Below are 6,746 nucleotides of genomic sequence, written 5' to 3' on the forward strand. Positions count from 1 at the left end.
CCACCTGCGACCCGCGCCAACACCAACGATCCTGGGCTCCTTCTACCATCACCACACAATGCCCCACTGGAAATACCTCTGAAATCTGGAAATTCCTATGATATCAGCTCTCAATGTTATCTCACTTTCGAATTCGAAGCTGACTGAAGTAGAATTTTATTCGTTTGTAACGTAACTATACTGAGACCTTAGAACTTATATCTCAAGGTGGGTGGCGCGTTTACGTTGTAGATGTCTATGGGCTCCAGTAACCACTTAACAACAGATGGGCTGTGAGCTCGTCCACCTAACTAAGCAATAAAAAAATAATTCTGAAGTTATACAAAAAATAATTCTTAATACTTCAGAGTTCTTCTGGAAGGTGCTCTTCACATATGTGCTAAAAGAAGGAATAGTAAATAGACTTATTAGAAACGAGATGATTAATATCAGGTGAGTACTTGCGATAACTCAAGTGATTCGTGAAAAGTTAACGCACACAGAGCTCATGTATCAGTCGTCTGATAACAGAAAGTGACAAATAAAAAGCTTTTTGAACAAAGTTTTGAGTGCGGCGCTACGATCCGTGTAGCAGGAAGTTCGTAGCTCTAAAACTTCGTAGCGCTCCGTAGCGTGAAAGTTTTGATTTCAACGATTTGCGTTGCGACGAAGAGAGGGCGATGAGGCCGCACTAGCTCTGCGGCTCTGCGGCCCTGCGCTCGGTACAAGCCAACCGATGTCGCTATCGTCACGTACGACGACGCTGTAATGTACGCAATACATGGCCCAGTTATTAAGTATCGGTGCGTTGTACAACAATACAAAAGCTTCCGTGTAAATGTTTTAGATTCTACAAAATTTCAATAGTTATCTGTTCGTTTGTCTTTCACGAGAGTGCGCCACTCGACTGTCGGCTGCCTACGCCCTTATCTCGTTTGGCTAGGTTTTACAAGTCCGTTCTCGGGTAATGTTACTTTTAACTTTTGTATTTCATTTCGTGTGCAGTATGGGTTGCGATGCGTGGCGGTTCTTGTACCGCGGCAATGGATCGTCGGTCGACCGATATTATTGCTGAGAACTAACGGTTGACGCAGTGGAAATTCTTTCGGCGGTAATTTTAAAACAGTCCATACTTTTTTAAATAGAAACGGTGAATATAGTTTAGAATAAACTAAAATTCGGTTACACATACATTTCAATCATTCGAATGAACTCTGCTAAAATCAGTGCCGTTCTTACTGTACATGATAGAATTATGCTGGTCAGCATGAGCAAGCGTTTTCGCTGCGTCACGTCGAGACTGACTGCGTCGGGGATTGTTCCGTGAGGTATTAAAAGTGTTTTTGTGCGTTAATGCATTTTACATTAAAATTTATTGCACTGTTCTTCATTTTCAGCCATTCAATAATATTACAAAAAATTTAAGATCTCAAGAAAAATCGATAAAATCTATTTGTTATATTTCATTGAAGTAAGAAATGTCAATTTGGTGAGTGTTAATTAGATTAAGTTTTTACTGGTGGTAGGACTTCGTAGGGTAGGTAGCCTATTTCTGCCCTGAATCAGTAATGCGTTTCGGTTTGAAGGGCAGGGCAGTTTTTGTACTGTTAAAAGTCAGACCTTAGAACTCATGTCTTAAGGTGGGTGGCGGCGTTTACTTTGTAGAAGTCTATGGGCTCCGGTAACCACTTAATAGCAGGTGGGCCGTGAGCTCGTCCAGCAAAGCTATAAAAAAAAATATCTGACTAGCCACAGACAATATTGTTTTTTAAAGTACAAAGTTGGCGCTTGAGTCTTTTTAACCCATGTGTGTATTTTATAAATTAAGATTAATTTTAATAATACATTAATAACAATAAAATATAAATTATATTAGTATCCTATTTTCTAGAAATTTAAATTTTAAAATTAGTTACGTATTCAATTTCTAGAAGATTCATTTGATATTATTTGACTCGAGATTATACTCCTATATATCTTACTATCAACCAGTACGATCTTAAGCTGTTTCATGATTTATTGGGCTCTTCGAAATATAAAAAAAATATATACCCGGATCAATTTAAAAAAAAAACATTCTAAATACAACGAGCTAAGTAGAAAACCTGATAAGTTTCAATATGTTTAAAAAACGCAAGGTGTACGAAGCAACGCGCATGCGCCAACCTGCACATAAACACGGTTCGTGTTATGCTTTTAATTCAAGCCACAGTATTATAAATGATATTACACAGACCTTTTATTGGATTTATAATTTACAGTCAATTAATTTATTTTTTGATTGCCATAAATGAACCTACTTTTACGACCCACCTGATTTTAAGTAGTTACGGGAGGTTAAAATCTCAATTGTAATGTTTATTGACTATCAAATCGAAATGCGTGACAACTTCGCGCGACTAAACTATGCGGAATGGTAGTATTTGCCATTCGAAATTTGCTGGTTCGAAATACGCTTTAATATTTTTTTATTTGAACCAAAACGTATAGGACCTATATAGCCTTGTTTCAGTGGTAACTCAACTTGTATTTAAGTTGTCCTACTCTTTGAATTCATATAAATATATCTTTGCATTCAGTGTCCATGGAGTTGTAACGTTTGCCTACATTTGCCGCTAGGGGCGCTGTTCCAACTCCATACAAATCTGAGTTAACTTTTACGCGGTCGAGAACGTTAAAAAACTCACACTAAGCACACTGCAATGAGCTCTTAACAGCTGCAAACTAACGCGTCAAGGTGGACAGAGGCGACTTCACTATCGATGCCGTGTCTCAACAACGAGTCACGTGATGTGAACAAATGCATTTAGCTATAGCCGTTTTTCTTTTTATCTCACAATCGCTGTATGGAAAAAAACGTTTCAGTGCATTAGACCAGACGATACCTAGCTGCGATTTTCTTTGATAAGCGAATTCAGTCATACGTTTGTCGATTAAAATATTGTTTAGAGTCTGGGTTAGTTTGTGAAATAATCGCTTTTGTTTGCATAGCTTTTTGGTTTTTTTTTGACTGTAATATCTATATATTAAATACGTGAAGCAAAATTTTTGTACCCCTTTTTACGAAAATTGCGCAGACGGAGTAGTATGAAATTTCTCACACTTATAGAGAATATAGAGAAGGAGTGCAGACTGCTAATTTAAATAAAATATTACACACACTACCATGTATTTGACACAACACATACATATAAATATACTCTTTGTTTATTATCAATTGTCAAACTTTTTTGGTGTTTAAAGTCTGTGGTCAAATTGAGAATAGATTGATATTCTTTGTCTTTAATATTATTTATCTATAGTGTAGTTTTGGCGAAATCTTTAATTATATTACAGAAGTACAATAGTGTTTGACAATAGAACGATAATAATGTTTATACATAAAATTTCAACTAATTATAAACGAATTTCGACTACTGCGGGACCACTAGTTCAGATAGTTTACTACAAGACTGCAAGAAATAATGTCTCATTAGCAACCGACGCAACGCATTGGTTCAAATGAAAAGACTTTATTTTTTAAATTGCCCTTGGCAAGGCCAAAGTCAGACGATAATACCACTCCCTGATGAGTGATTACCGTCGCCCATGGACTTCAGCAACGCCAGAGGCAGAGCCAAGCCGCTGCCTAACAAGATCATAGTTATAGAGATATCTTTTAAAATTTTACTCGATCAATTTATCGAGATTTATTTATTATACGACGGGTATCATATTCGATGCTCTTGCGCATGTGTTGATGCATCGAATACCGGTAAACTGTATGGCCATTGATGATAATGCAATTTCTACAGAAGCTGACCACGTACGTGGTGTCATTTTACTGAACAACTTAAAGAGGACAGAGCTCACTGACGAATGTTGTTTTTAATTATATTAAATAATCTTATTTCAAAAGTATTACATTCGATATGTAAGATTATAATTAAAACTAATATTGCATTTTAATCTTGCCTTTTTTATTGTCATTTATATTATTTCCGACGTTTCAAATATCGAAATCAAAACATGAAGCGTAGTTTTTTTATATTAAAGTAAACAATAAATATTTTCTAAAAATTAGTATTATAATATGAAATCAATACATTTGTTTCTCTACCTAGTTGTCGGTAGTTTAAGCCGATATTCCAACTACTCACGGACTGATAGGTGAGCTCACGGGCTCAACCTGAGATAATTGCTAACACTGACCCTAGTAAGAGCAGTGCTTCACTGAATGCACCACCGGATCGGAATCACGACCCACTGAGAAGATCCGGCGAAAAACTCAGTGGGCTGTGTTTATGGGCTAATTCGCACGTCGAACTCTTCGTCGTGATCGACAAGATCGACGAGGGCGCTGACCAATGCCTGAAGAGCCTTAAAGCACCAACAATACAATAAATATTTTATTACACAGCTACGTTTGTTCAGTCTCAGTCTCCCTTAAAAACTAAACGATAAAGTTTAAAACCGCTCACACCAAGTATATCGGGATGCTTTTTGTTTTTCAAGACATAACATGTACCTACTTTCATGAAATAAAAACTTATTTGTACCAACTAAATCGATGGTAGTTCTGAATTCAAAATGAGTGTTTTATAAGTTAGTAGCTGTTGGATAGTGAGATTAACGATCTTCTGTGAATATCTTGATTTAACTAATGGTGATTTATATTGAAAAACTTGAAGAAAATGATTTATTCATTCCTACAATTTCGCATTTGAACGTCTAACAAACACATAATATAGTTTAAGTCACTAGAAATATTCCAATCTGATTTTGTGAGGTACCACACCCGCGTTCCCATATCTTCAATAAGCGAGTGCAACTCTTGGGCAAAGTATTTGAAATCTTGCAAAACGGGCACACCTTCGCGACTTGAAGACAAGGCGCCTCTTTCGCGTGTAATAATTACCAATCTTCAAATGGTGTGAAACAAGATTTTTTAAAGTATTTCTCTCGAGGGTCGCTTGGTTTCCTTGAGACACTTGAATTTTTGAGTGTAGAAATAAAAAAGGATAAATTATTAACTATTTCAAGGGTTGCTTTCAAAATAAAAATGAGTTAGTGTAAGTTACACATCCAACTTTTTATTTTTAAGAACAGTTTTTTGCTTGTTGAAAAACCCAATATTTTGTAGATTGACTAACAAAGTCGGTTTGTATAGAACGTATGGCTCGGGAAGCTAAAATAGTAGCAGCGCACGTAACTCACAAAATTGTAATAACTTTAAATCCAAGACGCTGTAACTTTTCGTGGTTTGATAGTTCACGAGGCCGCATTGGAAAGCGTACAAAACTCGGTAATCAATGACGGCTCTTGATCGCCGGGCTACGTCTTACATTGAAGACACCAAAACTTTTAATCACCTAAACATAACTTCAATTGACACATAAATCATGTTTTCCGATTAATTTAAAATACAATTTAATGGTGGTAAGATCTCTTAAGAGTCCACACGGATAGGTACTACCACCCCGCCTATTTCTGCCGTGAAGCAGTAATGCGTTTCGGTATGAAGGGTGGGGCAGCCGTTGTAACTATACTGAGACCTTAGAATTTATATCTCAAGGTGGGTGGCGCATTTACGTTGTAGGTGTCTATGGGCTCCAGTAACACCAGGTGGGCTGTGAGCTCGTCCACCCATTTAAGCAATAAAAAAAAATACTGTATCATTATTACCGAGATTAAATGATTCCCTTTACACCGTGTAATGAGCGACTGAACTAAGCGATTTACTGTAAACATTTTGTGAAGAAAGTCATTAAAATTTCTACCCTGAACCGTTCGACTCATTAACTCTTCGATACTAAGCCTGTGAGTTAACAACCGCTAAAAGCATCAGTAGAAATTATGAAATAACATACAGGGAAATGAATTAACGCAGTTCGATGCAGATTTTAATAATTCGCCGTGCTATTTCGGTTATATCAGAACATAATGAGGGTTCCGGGAATAAAACACAACCTGCAAATACATGGTAGTTTTCAGAAACGAATACAGTATTTTGTATATACGAATGTGCTTGAAAATTCAAATGTAACAGTTTGTATTTTTTAGAGATTAAATATGTTCAGTAGTCATCCTCTTGTGACTGCAACGTTGGTGATAAGTCTTCAGCTATGCATAGATTTGTAAATAAAGTTAGATAAGCATCAGAACGTGTACATGTCATTTCGGATCCTCCCGATCCACTAACGGTGCTTTTAGGTACTTTAAGCACCGGTCACCGTTCTCGTCGAACCCGTCGCTTGCGACGAAGGGCTGGACGAGTAAATTAACCCTCAGACACAGCCCACTGAGTTTCTCGCCGGATCTTCTCAGTGGGTCGCGTTTCCGATCCGGTGGTAGATTCTGCGAAGCACGGCTCTTGCTAGGGTTCGTGTTAGCAACGTCGTCAGGTTTGAGCCCATGAGCTCACCTACTAGTTAAGGTTACGCTGGAATAGCCTCTCAAGGCTACCAGCTTAGGTAGGAAAAAAAAAAGAACGTGTATGCCGCGCGGCTTTCCTTGTGACAGGAAATCTTTTTTTTTTTTGTTTAAGGGATTTTATGACCTGGCAACTAAGACCTTTAAGTCATATCTTATATTAATTTATATTCTTAATTTTATGAAAAATTATAATATGGAGTAAAATGAAATGAAGATGATTAATTTGAGACATTAATGAACTGGGATGAAATTAAATGAAATGAGATGAGATTATATTGGATGAAATATAATCTCAGTAAAATAGTGGTCATTTACTGAGATTTTTTCAATTGACTTTTTCGAGGATCCGAGAA

This window comes from Bombyx mori, chromosome 25, assembly GCF_030269925.1.
Source record: "Bombyx mori chromosome 25, ASM3026992v2".
NCBI lineage: Eukaryota > Metazoa > Arthropoda > Insecta > Lepidoptera > Bombycidae > Bombyx > Bombyx mori.